Raw genomic sequence first — 19762 nt, 5'->3', positions numbered from 1 at the left:
TTTTCAGTGTCAGATGATTTTATATTGGATGGTAGCAGTGGAAGGGAAACATGAGAGTTTTTCATTGTGGGGAAGATACAAGAAGATCTTTACTTTAGGGAAAAATCAGGTAGGTGGATAAGTGGAGAATTACTTGTAGTATTGATATGAGTCAGGAAAATCAGTAATAAGTCCATTTCAATAGTCCAGACAAGAGATGATAAAAGCTTGTTCAAGAATGGAAGCTATGTATGTGGTGAGAAAGGAACATATAGTAGAAATTTTGTGAAAGAAAAAATAATCCAATCTGACCATAAATTGAATTTATGGGGTGATTATGAGTAAAAGGATAACACTAAGCTGAAGAAGGTGTATGTGTGATTGCTATTTATATACTCTCCTTCTAAGACTTCTGGAAATCTTTTACATCACCATGTTGATTCATATTGTTTGTTATATCACTACTTGCATGTACAATTCATGTTTGTTACACCACATTGAGCCTGCACTGACTGTGGGGAGAGCCATCACTAATAACCTGTGATTTATTGCTATGTGCTTGTGTAATACCTCCCATGCTGATGGGTTTGTGAATACCTGTTTCTAGTAAGACCCTTCAGCCCAGAAACTCGCTAACAATATCTGGCTTGACTCCCTACTTCCCTTTGGTGTTTTCACCCCTTTTCCTGAGAAGTCAGGGAGGGTGTGATCATCTCCTTTTTACTACTTTCACCTCCCTCTCTGAGGGGGGTGGGGGTGGAGAGTGAGCATCTGTGTTGTAAAACAAAAGAAAGCAGGAGATGTAGAGGGCTGAAACTCTGAATCAGACAAGAGAGCACTTAAAGCTACCTATTCCATGTGAGATAATGATTCTATTAGCATATATTTGGATAATGGTTCTCCTTACATTGGTGCTTGCTGAATGTTTGGTGGTGAGATAATCACAGGCAAGGATTGGAAGGTGGAGAGAGAGAAGTCAGAGTCACTTGGCAGCAGGATGAAGAGGAGAGAGGCTGCAGACTCTGGACTCCAGAATCCAGGATACATCTTTGGCAAGCCACGTGGCAGCTTGCCTGCCTCCTTCACTTCTTCCACTAAAGACCAAGGACTTTGATTTATTTTGACTCTGGCTGACCTTGAGGCCCTCCAGGGAGCTAGTCCATACTTTACACTAGCCCTGTAAGCCTGGATGATTGGAAGGTAGTGATATTTTGCTAGTAATAGAAAAATCAAGAGAAAGAGAGAGTTTGAGGGAACACATAATGAATTTTGCTTAGATCATGTTGAGTTTAATATGCTTATGGGATATCCACTTTGAAATGTTCAAAAGGCAATTGCTGATATGAGACTGGAGATCAGAAGAGAGACTGGGGCTAAATGGATAGATCTGGGAATCATGTTACCTATAGGTAATAATTCAACCCATGCAAGTATGAGTAAACCACATAAAATAGTGCAGAGAAAGAAGAGGAGATGGACAAGGCAGAGCTGTGAGGGACACTTAATTGGTGGTGGATATCATTTGGATAAAGATCCAGCAAAGAACACTGAGAAAAAGTGGTCAGACAAGTAGAGGAGGAGAACTAGGAGAGAGAAATGTCACCAAAAAACAAGCCAAACAAGCAAAACTGAGGACATTAGACTGAGCAATTAAGAGATCATTAGTAACTTTATAAAGAGTAGCTTTAGTTTCACATTAAAGTCAGAAGCCAGACTGCAGAGGATTTCGAAAAGAAGTATGATTGGCTTTCTCAAGGAGATCAATTGTGAAGAGGATGGAGAGAAATATACAGAATCAAGTGAGGGTTTTTTTTTTAATGATAAAGGAAATCTGAAAGCTTTTATAGGCTACATGAAAGTACTAGTAGGAAGTGCAGGATTGAAATTTAGAGAGAGTGGGGATGATCATGGGAGCATCTGCTGGAGGAGGCAGGAAGGGATGGAATCATAGGTTCAGGTAGAGGAGTATACCTTGGTGAAAAGAAGGGACACCTCTTCATGTAAGACAAAAGTGAAGGAGAAGATGATGGGAAAAGATGTCTGAGAAGACATCTGGTGAGAAGAGAAGAAAGGAAAGATTAAAAAGGAACTCTTAGAAAATAACCTTTTTGTGTGTGTGAAATAAGTCCTTAGCAAAGGAGGGAATGTATCTTGTGGAATTCTTGAGGAAAAAATTTAAAATGTTGTACAAGTGGAATAAAGAATTGATTGCTGAAATATAAAGGGATTATTCAGTTTTACCTTTAAAAAGTTTCTCTAGGCTAAAGTTTTCTCATTTATAAAATGAGAAACCAACAATAACTAGTAATTATATGGTATCTATTATGTGCCAAGGCATTTAGGTGGTGGATATAGTGGATAGAGTGTTAGGGCTTGAGTCAAGAAGACTCATCTTTCTGAGTTTAAATCTTCAGACACTTCCTAGCTGGGTGATCCTGGGCAAGTCACTTAATCCTGTTTGCTTCAGTTTCTTTATCTGAAAGATAACCTAGAAAAGGAAATGAAAAACCACTCTAATATCTTTTCCAAGAAAACCCCAAATAGGATCATAAAGAGTTAAATATGACTGAAAATGTCTGAAAAACAACACCAAAAATATGCCAGGTATTGAACTAAGTGCTACACAAAAATCTCATTCCATTTTCACAAGCTTGGGAAGTAAGAGTCATTATTTACCCCCCTTTTACAGATGAAGAAACTGAGGCAAACAGGATTAAGGAATAATTTCCCAAAGTCACACAGATTAAGATCTAAAGCTGGATTTGACCACAGGTCTTCTTCATGTGGTCTAAGTGATCTCTGTGATCCTATCAATGCCTAAATCCTGTAATTTCATAATGTACTTATTCATTCCTAGATCTAGTCCATTGTCTATATGCTACAGTGGTGTAATGGCAAATGTTCAACGACTGGATCTCTGAGAAAAAAATGTTTTTACAACAGCCCCACTTTTAAGTTTAATTTTCATTATTAACATTTTCTTTATTACTTTCTTAATGTAGACAAATAATAAACCAATAAATCAAGTTCTAATTTGTAGCTGATTTCTGAAGAGTAAATGCTCACAGTGAAAAATGTAACAATGCACTCTCAAATCAGCCACTTGAGCTAGCCCTAGCATGTACCTGATCTACAGTCTCTGCTCAAGGTACACACAGACAGACATACAGTAAAGAGAAACACACACACACACACACACACACACACACACATAGTAATGGACAACTTTTAATAGGCTGCCTATCTAACCACATGGCATAATTTGAACAATATGTGTTTTCAGCCCCCTTGTTTTTGCAGTGTGGACAGATAGGTTAATATCTTTTGAGCGTTTAATTATTTCATTAAGGAGTATTCATGGTGTTCTGAGACTCAATGCAATTTTCCAAATATTATCTGTGCATAGGAACAATAGGGAACCTTGACATCAATTGGAAATCTTTCTATCTGGATTCCACATAGGACATTCTCCATGACATTACCTTAGTTGAGCATTTGTCTCCCTATTTTATGCCTTCATTGATGTTGGTTTGAAATAGATCATTATACAACATGACCTTTGTGGTCCCATCTGTCATGGAATTCTGTATGCTTTTAACAGAGATGTAAAAGACGCCAGGTTTGAGATAACTCTTTAAGGCTGCATTTTGTTCTGCCAAGTCAAATGCTTTAAAAAAAAAATCAACAGCCAATTGTATGACTGGAAAGATGTGGTCTAATGTAAAAAGAAATTGTAAAAGGCTGCCTATTTCTTTTCTGTGTTTTTATGAAGGATGCTGTTGATATACGAATGGATCCTTCTCAGAAAAATTTTATAGAAATGTGAAAATATGTGTATGGATCTATAGTGACTGATAAAGAATCATAAGATCATAGAATTCAGAACTAGAAGAGAAGAAGAGGTTCTTTTGTCCAATATTCTTATTTTGGTAGATTAGGAAACAGACTTTGGGATTAAGTGACTGGGTCACATAAGTACCAAATTGCAAAGTTAGAATTGAAGCCCAGATCTTCAGCTTTTGAATCAAGTCCTCTTTACAGTATAACACAACACTTCTATTTGTTATTTTTAAGGACACATTTAGTCGATAATTTTTTCATTCTTTTGTAATATTCCTTCCCTTTGTGATAGTTTGAAATTTAATTCAAATGCTTTTAAAGATTTCTTCTTTTATTATTATTATTATTATAGCTTTTATTTACAAAACATAAGCATGGGTAATTTTTTAACATTGACCCTTGCCAAATCTTCTATTCCAACTTTTCCCCTCCTTCTCCCCACTCTCTCCCCTAGATGACAGGTTGTCTAATACATGTTAAATATGTTAAAGTGTATGTTAAATCTAATATATGTATACATATTTATACAGTTATCTTGCTTCACAAGAAAAATTGGATCTAGAAAGAAAGAAAAAAAAAACCTGAGAAGGAAAACAAAAATTTAAGCAAACAATAACAGAAAGAATGGAAATACTATGTTATGGTCCACACTCAGTTCCCACAGTTCTCTCTCTCTGGGTGTAGATGGCTCTCTTCATCACAAAACAATTGGAACTGGTTTGAATCATCTCATTGTTGAAGAGAGCCACTTCCATCAGAATTGATCATCGTATAATTTTGTTGTTGCTGTGTAAAGATTTCTTCTGTACCAGCCTCTGTTCTTGACTTCATCTTATTAATTAACATTAACATATTGTCATATTACACAGGGTACAGCTATAAGTAGATATCAGGTGAGGATCATAATTCCTTCTGTCTTGAAGAGGTGGTGATTATGGGTGTAGAATGTTACATATATTGTCATCTTGGTTTTACTTAATGGTGTTTTTTTCTGTAACAAGCATTGTGTGTGTTTGTATGATATATCTAGAAATAACTGATATAAAAAAGACAATAATAAAATATCAGTTTAAAAATAAAAATTAAATTAGGGAGTTGGAGTAGATGAATTCTGAGATCTCTGCCAACTTGAAATCTGTGCTCCTGTGGTCTCCTTAGTAACAGATGGATTATTTGTGCCAGAGGAAAAAGTGGCCATGTTGATGAAGTCATTGAAATATTGAAGTAATTCTGTCATTTTTATATTTCTTCCAGGTATACCTGCCACTCAATAGTGGAATCATAACAAATACTTGTATTCTAGGCTGATCAATGATTTTTGAATATCTAATCCACAAGTCTGTCAGCTTTAATGGACAAATATAGACTATGATATTTCTTCTTATCCACTTTAACTAGGAAATCCATTATGCAACTAAGTAGAACTAAGTGAGATGTCAGAGGCTCTTTTAATAACAATCAGCTTCCCTTCCTATCTTTCTGAATTAGGAACCTAGTTCATTAGTTAAAAGACGACTTGTTGAAAAGTAACCCTTATCTTGTTGGGAAAATGGGATTGATTAGTGTCATACTAGATTTTATATTCCAATGGGTAAATGATGCTGGGTTGAGAATTTCTTCATTAATGTCCTTAATGCCATTCGATCAGGTATCCCTTGAGCAAACACAGGTGAAGGAACTCCTGGAGAATTTCATATTTATCATCCTTATAGACCTTTTTCATTACCCTTCAAAATGTGATGTGGATTATTAGCCCCTTAAATTGTGCTTAGCATTAGCCTGGTAAACCTGACCTCATTCTTAGGTAGCCACTCCCTACTCCACCTCCCTTGGCTGACATCAGTTGGCTTATTTGTTTGCTGAAAAGGTCCTTCTGTCATCTTAGTCTGACCTACCACAGAGCCAGATCCCATTATAACTGGGAAAAGCTCTCTCATCTCCTTGAGCTTACTAGACACTGTTCTTCACATACAAATATACTGCTGTGATCTTCAATTATTAAGACACATGCTTTGAGCTGGTTTTCTAGGAGTGGGGATGGGTTTGCACTGATCTATGTTCTTGCTTCAAGTTCACCTTGTGATCAACACTATGCATTTCCCAGTAGGTTAGCAAGAGTTGGAACGGAGTCATGAGAGAAGCTAACTAAAATATAGTGGGGGTGGGATAGACTTCAAACTTATGACCTTGACCTCATTAGCTTGGCTTAGACCTATTGAGAATCTCTAGATTGTGACAGAATGCCCCTTCTCTATCCATTTCAGATACTGAAGTATTACAGGACAAAACAAAATGGAGGTGACATTGCTCATTGGTGGGGGTGGGGAAATAACTATATTTTAAATAACTTTGTTCATCCTTATTGTGATGTCTTTGTAGTCAAAATCAGAAGAATTCTTCCAATCAAAAATTGTTGCATTATTTGAAGAAATAAAATAATGCAAAAACCAATCAAACTGAAATTTTACCCTTTTTTTTTTCAGGACAAATGAGTAGTTCTGTGTTTTGCATGTGATTGTGAGTCTATGGGTTTCCTATAGTTATCATAGCATAATTTAATTTGAACAATAAAGGTCATAGATAATTCTTGATAGAGGAATCTTACTGCTAATTCATTTCATCTGATAATTCTTCAAAAGATCACACCAAAATGGATAGAGTACTGGATCTGAACTCTTAGTTCAAACCCAACTTCTGGTATTTATAAGCTAAAGTTACTAAACTCTCTGAGCCTCAGCTTCCTCAACTGTAAAATGGGGATAATAATAATGCTAAAGTACTATAAACATTCGAGTTATTGTTTATTGCTTAAAGATGTTATTGGATGCTTTGAGCCAAGAAAAACAATCAATTTCACTAGTTCTATAGGCTGGGCCCTATAAAAACATCACAAGATCAATCTACCTAATCATTGATTCTTTTCAGAATACTGTCAGTTTGTAAATGAGCAGAAAAGAACTCAGCCTCTGCTGAGAATCAGTTGGTTATTTTATGGCGTTCTTGAACACTGTCACTTATTAATATATAATTTTGGGAATCACTAATCACTAAAATGGGCTGCTACGTGACACAGAATGCTGGACAGAGTGTCAAAAAGGTTCATCTTCATGAATTCAAATCCTTATCCAGACACCAGCTGTGTGAGTTTGGGTAAATCACTTATCTCTGTTTGCCTCAGTGTCCTCATCTGTAAAAGGATGGAAATGGCAAATTACTCCAGTATCTTTGCCAAGAAAATTCCAAATGGGGTCATAACTGACTGAACAACTGATGAACTGAAGACTGAAGTGACTGAACAAGAAGAATAGTCCCTAGAACACTATAGCTAATTATTTTAATTTCTTGTTTACAGATATGACAGGGCAATGCTAGATGGATCTCTTCTGATTCTCTGTCTCTGTCTGTTTCTCTCTCTATCTCTCTGCCTCCATCTCTGTCTCTTTCTCAATATCTCTCTCTTTGTGTCTCTGCCTGCATTTAATCTCTCTGTCTTTCTCTGTTTCTGTGCCTCTGTCTCTCTTCTATCTCAGTCTCTTTTTCTGTTTCCCTCGTATGTTGTGTGTATGTATGTGTGTGTGTGTGTGTGTGTGTGTGTGTGTGTGTCAGAAGGCAGAATTTGAAACTAGGTTTTCCCTTGACTATTGCTTATAGTATTAGTCCCCTTTTCTATACTGCTGTCTCTGAATTATCTCTCTATGTGATGCCAAAATATAAACATCCACATTTTTGTTTTCCCATTTTCCATTTTCATTTATTTTCATTTACCTTCTTCATTTGCTTTAAATCCTATTCATTTTTTGACATTTAAAAACATATTTTATTCCTTATATTCCTTATATTTAATAAAAATGGACCTATGAAACTACCCAATGAAGAGAGAAACCTGAGTTTGTATTTTGGATGTAATTTGGAGTAATTTGGATGGAAATCTTAGCACTTCCATCAATGTAACTTAGATCCACCTCAGCTGTAGTTAATTTGAAATCATATTTGGATAGTTGCTTTGGCATTTTCTTTAATGATTCAGAAGATCAAGCTCAATTTGAAACATAACTACTACCATCCTTCATAATATATAGCAATGCTAATTTAGAAAGCAGCTAGCTACACAGCTGCCATAGTGCCTAGAGTGCCAGGTCTAGAATCAAGAAGAACTGTGCTTGATTCTGCCCTCAGGAACTTATTAGCTGTGTGACACTGGGCAAGTCATTTTAGCCCCTTTTGCCTCAGTTTCCTCATCTGTAAAATGAATTGGAGAAGGAAAAGGTCAATTCCACTACCTCTTTCCCAGTAAAATTTCAAATAGGATCACGAAGAATCAGGCATAACTGAAATGACTGAACAACAATAAAAAAACAAGAAGCTTCTATTGAATTTATGCTTCAATAAGAGAATGCTTTCATAGCAAAGGACCATGCTGGTAACTACGTTCTTGTAACCATAATCTTCCCCCAGAAGAGGAGGCTAAAATCTTCATAGGATCTAAACCAGAATTTCTTTGATTAATGATTTTAAAAATAAGCAAGGGCTGAATACTTGCAAGCATAGCCTCCTGCCAAGATATGATAACAACATTCAATATATGTGTGTTTACAGTGGTTTGCAGCAGCTGATGGACAAAAGTGGCGAGAGCTGCCCTTGACAGTAATTCTGAAAAACAAGGAGAACATATCTTAATTAGAACAACAACAGCAACAAAAAACCCAGCCACGGAAGCTGTATGTGTGTGCACAGAATAAAACACTTGCCTTGACTGAGGTTTGTTACTTTCTCTTCATCTCTCTCCACCACCTGCATTAGCAATCACCATCAGTGCTCATCTTTGAATATGGAAAACAATAATATATACACATATAAAAAATGTGCATTTTATTACTCTTGCCTCCATTATCTCTCCTGTCACAACTCCTGCCAGGGAAAAAACACACATACACATACGCCACCTGGAAGTTAATTAAATCCAACAGGGCCTGTATCACAGCAGTTTAACAGATTCTATAGGCAATCCAACCTAAACAAATTAAATCTTGCCTCCCAGCTAAGGAGAGAGCTAAGTGGTCAGGGGAATACAGGGAGTTATCTGGAGATCAATAGAAAGGACAAACAGGGTGAGTATATTGATTTAAATTTGTGACCTGTCACCCAAAACCAGTCTAATTTAAACCCACTTTCAAGCACAAAGGCTTATCAATCATTAATACGCAGTGTCACATTTTTGGGCTATCTAGATAATCTTGGAACCTGTGAATTTAGTTCACCCTTCCAAGAAAGTTTGGGAAGAGATATATATATGTATTTATATTTATATATATTTATACATATCATATATGTTTATATATTTATATATGTGTTTATATATTTGTGTGTTATATATTTACATATATTTACATATATAATATGTACAATATATTATAAAACAAATATATGTCTAAATAAAACTTGACCAAGTTCAATAGCAAGGAGTAAAATTCACACCAATACAGAAAGTCTCTATGCAGATTAGGTGGGACAGTGAAAGAATATTAGCCTGGAATTGGGAAGATCTGAGTTCAAATTTCTCCTCAGATACTATTTGATCTTGGAAACCTAACCTATTTGTCTCAGTTCATCATCAATAAAATGGGGACACACTAGACAAGGAAATGGCAAAACATTCTGGTATCTTTGCCAAGAAAACACCAGGAACAAGTCCATGAGGTCCTGAAGAGTCATAATAGACAACAACTGCAAATAGATAATAAAAACTGGCAGAGTGAAAAGGCTGTTGTTGGTTTATAGGGGCAGCTAGGTGGTGGAGTGAATAGAGGTGCTGGGTCTATAGTCAGGAACAACTGAGTTCAAATCTGGCCTCAGGCGCTTACAAACTTGTGACCCTGAACAAAACCACTCCAGTGTCTTTTTCCTAGAAAAATCCAAATAGGGTCACAAAGAGTCAATCTAAATAACTGAACAACAACGAACAGAATTGATATAGCTGTAGAACTATAGTGATGGCAAGGTTTGTATACTGTTACTTTTCTAGTTGCTCATCAGATCATCAATGTTTTTCATAAAATATCGACCTAGAACTAAACAATACTCCAGATGTTGTCTGATAAGAGAAGAATATAGGGATATTTACTTCTTAATCCCTGGAAGGTGTGCCTAGCACAGCAGCCAAACGATTGCATTTATTTCCCAGCCATTCTGGAGAAAAAAATTGGAACTCTGCCTCCAAAGATACTAAATTGTACAAACCCATATTTCCTCTGTCCTTCTTAGTCTAGAGATGAATTTTCTTTTTCTTTTTTATACTTTGTAGGAATTTTATTTTTATTTTTTATTAAAGCTTTTTTTACTTTCAAAACATATGCATGGATAATTTTCAACATTCACCTTGAAACACCTTGTGTTCCAATTTTTTTCTCTCTCTTCTCTTTACCCCCTCTTCTAGATGGCAAGTAATCCAATGTATGTTAAACATGTGCATACATGTTTCTATACATATTTCTACAATTATCTTGCTGCACAAGAAAAATCGGTTCAAAAAGGAAAAAATGAGAAGGAAAACAAAATAAACAACAACAAAAAGAGTGAAAATATTATGTTGTGATCCTCACTCAGTTCCCACAGTTCTCTCTCTGGATATAGATGGCTCTCTTCATCACAAGACTATTGGAACTGGTTTGAATCATAGAGATGAATTTTCTTAGCCAAGAAGACAGAAGGAAAATAAAGATTTAGTAATTCTGCTTTCCAGAATAGCTTTTAAAAAAAATCCTCCAAATCTCAAAACATCCATTTTGTTGTTCTTAGCTTTCCTTGACATCTTTAATCCATTCTAGTCATTTTTAGTCTTGATACTATTATTATGTGATCCTGTCATTCTCAATAGAATGGGAGCTTCTTGAAAGAAAGAGTTGTTTCATTTTTGTCTTTATATCTCCACCATCTAGCACATAACTTAGCAAATAGTAAATGCTTAACAAATGCTTGTTGATTGATTGGTTGCCCAGATATTCATCCTCTGTTATCTGCATTTGTCCTTATTCATTAAAAATCCATGTTCTTTGATGAGTTTCTTAGGTATCATCATTAGCTTCTTCCTTCAGAACCATTTTTTATTTTTAAAAATAAAACAATATTATCATAATTTGACAAATATCAAAAACTATGATTACTATCATATATAAAGGACAGAAAAAAAGGATTGCTTAGGTGATTGTAAATCTACCATGTACAGTTTGCTTTTTAAAGCATATATAGTATGTATGTATATGTATATATATAATCTCAGTTTTAAAATGGTTCTAACACACTGCCCTTCTTGTTTATGTCTTTTTGCTCTCATCTATATATGTTTTAATGTTTCATTGATTTTCCTTTTTTACTTTACATAGCTTTTTCTGCCTCTTTCTCCTCTCCTCTACAATACTCTACTTTCTCCCAATAAAAGCTATCCTTTTGTATTGGTCTGGATATGTGTTATTTCATTTTGTACCTACATTCACTGTATCCTCTTTACCAAGAGGTGAGAACATTATTCCCTTTCACCATTTCTTCTTTGATGTACTTGTTTCTTGGATTAGAAATGTAATTTTGGGATTGTGTCATTTTTTAAAATGTGATTTGTTTTGTGACTTTTATCATTAGAGTTGACTGATAGTTAGAGATCAGTAGGAGAAGAAGAATATTTTCCAGTATTATGAAACTAGGGGGAAAAGGGAAGATGGTCACATGCTCAAGAAGAACTTAACTATTTTCATGTGCATCAAATCCATTCTCCATTTTTGCTAGACACCAATATGTGGGCTAAAGAATTCATTAAATAAATCCAGGTTTCCTTTATGTTGCTCTAGACCCTCAAAAAACTGAGGATCTTTTGGAGAACAACAACTATATCTGCCCCAGCACCCAGAGCAATGCCCTTAAAAAGTATTTGTTGAATTAAAATGGATTTGTTTAGTATTGTTTGATTGAAAAGCAAGGTATAGCAAAAAACAACAACAACAACAACAACAACAACAAAAACAAAACAGCTCAAAATATTTGTAGGGAGTTGATTAAAGGAATAAAGTATGAGTTAATGAGGTTGCTAAGTCTTTTTTGGGATTTTGATCAACTCTTTTTTTTTTAATTTAAATAACTTTTTATTGATAGAATGCATGCCAGGATAATTTTTTACAGCATTATCCCTTGCATTCACTTCTGTTCCGATTTTTCCCCTCCTTCCCTCCACCCCTTCCCCCAAATGGCAAGCAGTCCTTTACATGTTGAATGGGTTGCAGTATATCCTAGATACAATATATGTGTGCAGAACCGAACAGTTTTCTTATTGCACAGGGAGAATTGAATTCAGAAGGTATAAATAACCCGGGAAGAAAAACAAAAATGCAAGCAGTTTATATTCATTTCCCAGTGTTCTTTCTCTGGGTGTAGCTGCTTCTGTCCATCTTTGATCAATTAAGGCTCTCTTTATCGAAGAGATTCCATCAGAATACATCCTCAAACAGTATCGTTGTTGAGGTATATAATGATCTCCTGGTTCTGCTCATTTCACTCAGCATCAGTTCATGTAAGTCTCTACAGGCCTCTCTGTTTTCATCCTGCTGGTCGTTCCTTACAGAACAATAATATTCCATAACGTTCATATACCACAATTTACTCAACCATTCTCCAATTGATGGACATCCTTTCATTTTCCAGCTTCTAGCCACTACAAACAGGGCTGCCACAAACATTTTGGTACATATAGGTCCCTTTCCCTTCTTTAGTATCTCTTTGGGATATAAGCCCAATAGAAACACTGCTGGATCAAAGGGTATGCACAGTTTGATAACTTTTTGAGCATAGTTCCAAATTGCTCTCCAGAATGGCTGGATGTGTTCACAACTCCACCAACAATGTATCAGTGTCCCTGTTTTCCCACATCCCCTCCAACATTCCCCATTATCTTTCCCTGTCATTCTAGCCAATCTGACAGGTGTGTAGTGGTATCTCAGAGTTGTCTTAATTTGCATTTCTCTGATTAATAATGATTTGGAGCATATTTTCATATGTCTATAAATAGTTTCAATTTCTTCGTCTGAGAATTGTCTGTTCATATCCTTTGACCATTTATCAATTGGAGAATGGTTTGATTTCTTATAGATTAGAGTCAGTTCTCTATATATTTTGGAAATGAGGCCTTTATCAGAACCTTTGATTGTAAAAATGTTTTCCCAGTTTGTTGCTTCCCTTCTAATCTTGTTTGCATTTGTTTTGTTTGTACAAAAACTTTTCAATTTGATATAATCAAAATTTTCTATGTTGTGGTCAGTAGTGATCTCTAGTTCTTCTTTGGTCATAAATTCCTCCCTCTTCCACAGGTCTGCGAGGTAAACTATCCTATGTTCTTCCAATTTATTTATCATCTCATTCTTTATGCCTAGGTCATGAACCCATTTTGACCTTATCTTGGTGTACGGTGTTAAGTGTGGGTCAATGCCTAGTTTCTGCCATACTGATTTCCAATTTTCCCAGCAATTTTTGTCAAATAATGCATTCTTATCCCAGAAACTGGTGTCTTTGGGTTTGTCAAACACTATATTATTAAAGTTATTGGCTGTTTTGTCCTTTGAACCTAACCTATTCCATTGATCAACTAGTCTATTTCTTAGCCAATACTAGATGGTTTTAGTAACTGCTGCTTTATAATATAATTTTAGATCTGGTACAGCTAGGCCACCTTCATTTGATTTTTTTTCATTAATTCCCTTGAAATTCTTGACCTTTTGTTTTTCCATATGAACTTTGTTGTTATTTTTTCTAATTCATCAAAGTAGTTTTTTGGGAGTCTGATTGGTATAGCGGATTTTGATCAACTCTTGCTGTAGAGGTTATAGAAATGCTCCTTGGTATCCTCTTGACCATTCATTTATGAGGACTGCTTCAGTGTCAATGGGTCTTCTACAGGACTAGATGGTGTGTGTGTGTCTATGGCAGAAGTAGTGAGGAGAGTGAGTAATTGGTTGGCTAATAAGGAAGACCCAATAAAAATTTTTTGATTCGTTTCTCCTTTTAGCTTTTTTTTTTTTAAATAGCCTAAGAGCACAGTGACCCAGAGAAGTTCAGACTTGTTGGGCTACTTTTGATAGGTCAGCAGAAAGGACTAGCTCTTTCCACAATCCTTGTCCCAGTGGAGTTCTAGTCATCTTGGGATAGTGTTTCCCATGGTTCTTTTATAGTTCAGTCATGTTTTACAGTTCAAGAGTCCAACTCTTTGTGATCCCATGGACTATAGCACACGGATGATGGCTATGAGGTTAGCTTGGCAAAGATACTAGAATGATTTGCCATTTCCTTTTCCAATGGATTATGATAAACAGAAGCTAAGTGACTTGACCAGGCTTACATAGCTGCTAAGTGTAGGAGAAGGAGATGAGCCTTCCTGAGTCCAGACCCAGCACCCTATCCATTACACCACCTAAATTCCCCTACTAATCTCACCACTCAAAAATGTTCCACTAAATTGGGGCCAGTCTAATTAGTGTTTGTGCTGTCAATCAGTCAACAAAAATTTATTAAGCTCTTACTACAGGCCAGACAAAATGTTAGGTACTGGAGATAAAAAAGGCAAAAAACAAAACAAAACAAAATAAAACAACCCCTGCTCTCAAGGAACTTATATTCTATTAGAAGAGACAACACATATTCATATATGTCTCTGTAGTAAGCTTCTCACTGAGCATAAGCTTCCTCATTAAGTTGTAATCTCTCTAACCTTTTTTCTAATTCTAGTGAGGGAAAAAAAACCAAAACAAAAAAAAACTACACTTCTGGAGAATTAAAGCCCTCTACTTAGAAGAATAAATCTTAAGAAAAAAGGGGGGGAAGGAAGGTGGAGCCCAACTTGTCCTATTGTTTCTAATATATTTCTAACCAGCCACCCTCTGCTTCAATAACTTTATTGTCCTAACAGGATATACAAGGAGTGCAGGCTGCTTCTACAAAGGGCTGTCAAGCTTCAAGCCTCACTGATCACATGAAGTGGGTGGAGAAAAGTCTGCAGAGAAGTAGAGGGAAAGACTGGAGTTTTTTTATTCAGAAAGGGCTCTGAAATTAGACTTAAAGGGGCCCAGTATCATGCATGAGTGATATTCAGTCAGTGCCCTATGTTCCCCCTACTGCTAATCCATTTACAATAACAACAACACATCCCCTCTCTCCCCCAAAAAAGATCAAGTAGGTTTTACGAACATAATCCGTCCTACGATAGAAGCAGGAACATAGGTAAGTGCTGCCTGCTGCTCTAGATGAAGTCCTTCTTAAATTAGCAACTGGAGAACAGGCTCTTTAGAAATGTCTGAGGTTAGGACAGGTGACCTCCGGGTAGCCAGTGGCATCATTTAGTCCTGTATGGCTCTATTTTGAGTTTGTCTGATAAAAAAAGCAAGCAATAGCCAGAATGAAGGAGGATATCTGCTGCTTTAAAACATTCTGAGGAGGTGGAAGAGAAATAAATTAACCCTGAGGTACTTTTATATAGTTCTGTTTTCTATTTAAATTTTTTTTAGATTTAAAAAATATTTTTAATCTCTTCAAAATATAAATGAAATTTAGTCTTAGGATGTTAGTTTTGAGAGAGATTTAAAGGGGTCTATCTCCCACAAGTTGTGAATGAGGAAACTGAATTCTAGAAGGGCTAAGCCCTAAGATTCTTTTAGCAATCATTGATGACAGCCGTGATTTTGAACCATCTATTCTGAGTCCCTTTGTTTTGAGACATGGAACTCAACCAAATGTAATACTAGTTTGATTTCATATGCTAGAATTTTGTCCCAATAGGATCTCAAAAATATCAGACACAAATTGTTGGGTGAAGAAGAGGGCTTCACCATTCTCCAGTTGATAAATGGTCAAAGGATATGAACAGACAATTTTCACATGAAGAAATTAAAACCATTTATAGTCACAACAATTCACAAAGATGAATGACAAAGCCACAGAGGATTGCTATTTGTCTTGGTGAAGTTAGAGATCACATGAAAGTGTTGAAATATAAGTAAAGTTGGAATTTAAAAATTCCACATTTCTAGAAATCAAGTCACATAAATCACTGTCAAGGAAAAATTATCTTGTGGTTTTATTCTATAATTACACTGCTTTGGGACAGACAAGAAATGGTCTTCTAAATGGATTCAATTATAGGAGATTTGTAGCAATCATTGGGTCATGGATTTAGAGCTGAAATGGATTGTAGTGGTTACCAGATCATTTTACAAATTAGGAAATAGAGTCCCAGAAAAAGAACTCACCTGAGATTTTTGTTGTTTGTTCTTTATTTTCAAAGAGGAACAAAAACATCATAGATGATGTCTTGGCTAGTGGATGAATTGGATTTAACTGAGAAAGAATTGCACAAAATTATCAGCCTCATTCTCTTTCCCAGAATCACTGAAATCCAATGGCAAGACAAAAGTTAATAAAACTGGTTGATAGCCTACTATGTAGTAAATGACTTTGTCATCATCATTGTCTAACCAAACTCTCTAAGTGCTGAACAGTACTTGCTTAAGTCATCTGCATGGCCACTGGAACAAATTGTTTTCATTTGTTTATTCTATTGGAGAAAGTCTTCACTTGTTTGGGGGTAGACGTCCCCCTAATTCACTGCCAGTTTGAGATCTCGTCCATCTGCCAAGATAGATGTGGCCACTGTGCACAAAAGTGATGGTTTCTTGGAGCCACAGATGAGAGTTGGATGGCAGATGGGTACTGGGGTGGGTGAGCATCCCTGAAAAGGGCTCAGCAACCTCTCATACCAGAGGTGCTAGTCCTCCAGGAACACTAGGAATAGTCCTTCTTTTGCATTGAATGATAGAACATGAATAGGTTGTTATCTGAACTGGTAGAGAGCTTGAGTATTTATATCAATGAATCATTAGCACATAACACAAGTAATAACTAACACTTAGACAACACTTTAAACTTTGCAATGTACTTTATATGTTATTTCATTGTCTCATTTATCATATTATTATTTTTTATTTTCAGGCATATAAATTTTTAGCACATTAAAAGAAGAGCTCTCTCAGAAATTTGAAGATTTATATCCTTTTATTTCTCTCCCTCTTTCTATCTCCTCCATGGTTCCTTTTCATTTTTAATGGTTATATTGTTCATAGAAAAAAAAAAGCTAAAAAGCAAAAGTGTGTAGGAAAAGGTAAAAAAGTATAATTATCTTATATAAAAATGAGGGAGAGGAAGAAATGATACAGGGGAATTAGATGGAAGAGGACGACTGGCAATTCTGGAACCCTACTCTTATTGGGAATAGATTTAAGAGGGAACAATACATAAATGTTTTTTTAAAAGGTATAAAAGTCTTCTACATTCAGAAAGAAATAAGAAGGTAAGGAGATAGGAAATTAAGGAGGAAACTACTCATTAGATTTGAATGAAAGAGAACAACATATACATTTAGAAAGGAATAAACATTCTGAATTTATAAAGAAATAAGAGGGTGAGGGATAGGATAAGTGGAGTATAGATGGGTGAGTAGATGAATGGAAATGGGATATATATTTGAAAGGCAATAAAGGTCTTCTAAATTTACTTAGAAAAAAGCAAGGAGAAAGGGTAGGGAGAAAGAATAAGGGATCTTTGGAGGTGGAGTAGATTAAGTAATAGGAGATCAAGAAAGCTGGGAGAAGTAAAGCAGAAGAGTCAGGAGAGATAGAAAATAATAGATACATACAAATATAAAATAAATATCAGGAGTAGAATTCATTATGTAAAAAAGTGGGGGTAATAATCATGATCTCAGACAAAGTTAAAGCTAAAATGGATTTAATCAAAAAAGAAAAATAGGGATACTACATACACTATGTGCCACCTATATTAATCAGTGTTGTTTTAGATTATTTAAAATAACTAGACAGTATAAGGTTGGAATATTGCTGTGGTATATGCAATGATGAGTTGGTAGAGTTAGAAAAATATGGAAAAAATTAGACATGTGAAGGAAAATATTATCTACCTACAGAGGACAAACAATGCATGTGAATGTATATGTCTATATATTTGTATGACTATAGATATCTATGTATATATGTTTGTGTATATAACATGCATATACAAAATGTGTATGTCTATATGCATATATCTATCTATATCAATACATCATACATGTCAATATATTCATGCTTAATTGTAGCCTTCTTGGGAGAGGGGTGAGCAAGGGTGAAAAAAGAATAAAGTGTACAGCAGAGAACAAAAAAAAACCTACAAGGAAGCAAAGAAAAGATGAACAGCTCTGAATACAATGTGTAGTATTTACTACATAGGCTTTCTTGAAATGGAAATTTATTGCTTTATATTTTGAATCTTCTCTCATGCTCTGTTGTGAACATGGCAATTTTTTAAAAAAGAATTTTCCTATCTTGTATTTAAGTTTAAAATATATAAAAAAGCCTAAATGTTCTGACACTAGATTCAGGATATTTGAAAAGAAAATCATTTCTTTGTCCTCATCTGATGCTAAGCATAAATGACTGAGTGTAAGAAAAACTAAAGGCGCCAGGACCCTGTCATTTTGTTGTAGTGATAATAACAGTAAGAATTAGCGTTCTAAAGAGAAACTTAAGAACCTTTACAATTACATTACAGCCTTATTGTACACAATGTAGTTGGGGAAAGAGACCTGTGTTTGGTATCAGAGGACCTGACTTAAATCCCTGCTCTGCTACTTTCTATCTGTGTAAACCTGACCAATTGTTTAATTGCTTTAGGACTTGATTTCCTTATTTGTACAATAATAAACTAGCATTTCTCTAAGGTTCCTTTGCACTTTTAAATCTAAGAGCCAAAGGTATAAGAGAGGGCTAATCTTCACGTAAGGGATTTTAGTGCATTATTTTAACTAAAGGTAGCATGTTGATTTTTTTTTTTAAATACTTTAATCTACACCAGTGTGGTAGCACATGGATAGAGTGATTGGTCTAGAGCCAAGAAGATAATTTTGAATTCAAATCTGACCTCAGACACTAGCTCTGTGATCTGGGTGAGTCACTTACCCTGTCTGCCTCAGTTTCCTCATCTGGAAAATCATTTGGAGAAAGAAATGGCAAACCATGCTCTACCAAGGGAGTGAATGACAACAACAATCTACAGTGAGTTCTGCAGCAGGAAACTTCCCCCCAGTTTCCCCTCACCTATGGCTACTGACTAGAGAGTTACACTTCCTGCCCATAGAACACAGACCTATAAGGAGGACTCTAAAAGATGGGCTGCCCTTTTGCTATCACAATCCATTCATGGTGTTTTCTGATTCTTCTCTGCTGTTGCTTCCCCCTGTGTACTTTCCCCCTTTTTGAGTTCCTCACCATTCCTCCACATTGTTGCATACTGCTCCCCCTGATTCAGCCTGAGTTTTACCACATACTAACTACCTGTGGGGTCCATTTTCCCCTTTGGTTACCTACTTGTGGGGTTATTGTCAGGAAATACTATAAATGAAAATGCTCTGAAGAGTATACAGTGTTAGAAATCATGATTATTCTCTTTCAAACCAAGGAAAAATAATAACTGTATGTTCTTCTCTTTAATATCTCCTAGAACAAAGAGTCTAACCTTCCTTAGTCCTATATTCTCAATATTCTGAAGCTCTTACAATCAGGGAATTCTTTCTAATATCAGATTTTAATCCCTCTAAGAGATATACACTGAAATTTCTGTTCCTGTTTGATAGCTGAGGACACTTTGGCTCAGAGCACTGATGTGACCTAACAGAAGGTACACAGCAATCTCGACAGGATTGATGGGCACTTGCACATGGTTGCTCTGACTCCTACCTCCATATTCCTATCTACTAGACACATAGTCTCTATTCCTAGTTGGTAATCTGTTCCCTATGATTAAATCTATTTGATGGCTCATTTTAAATCAGCTTTAATTGAACACTTGCTGTGTTTTAAAAATACTA

This window comes from Antechinus flavipes, chromosome 3 (assembly GCF_016432865.1).
Source record: "Antechinus flavipes isolate AdamAnt ecotype Samford, QLD, Australia chromosome 3, AdamAnt_v2, whole genome shotgun sequence".
NCBI lineage: Eukaryota > Metazoa > Chordata > Mammalia > Dasyuromorphia > Dasyuridae > Antechinus > Antechinus flavipes.
This window is presented reverse-complemented; position numbering follows the sequence as displayed.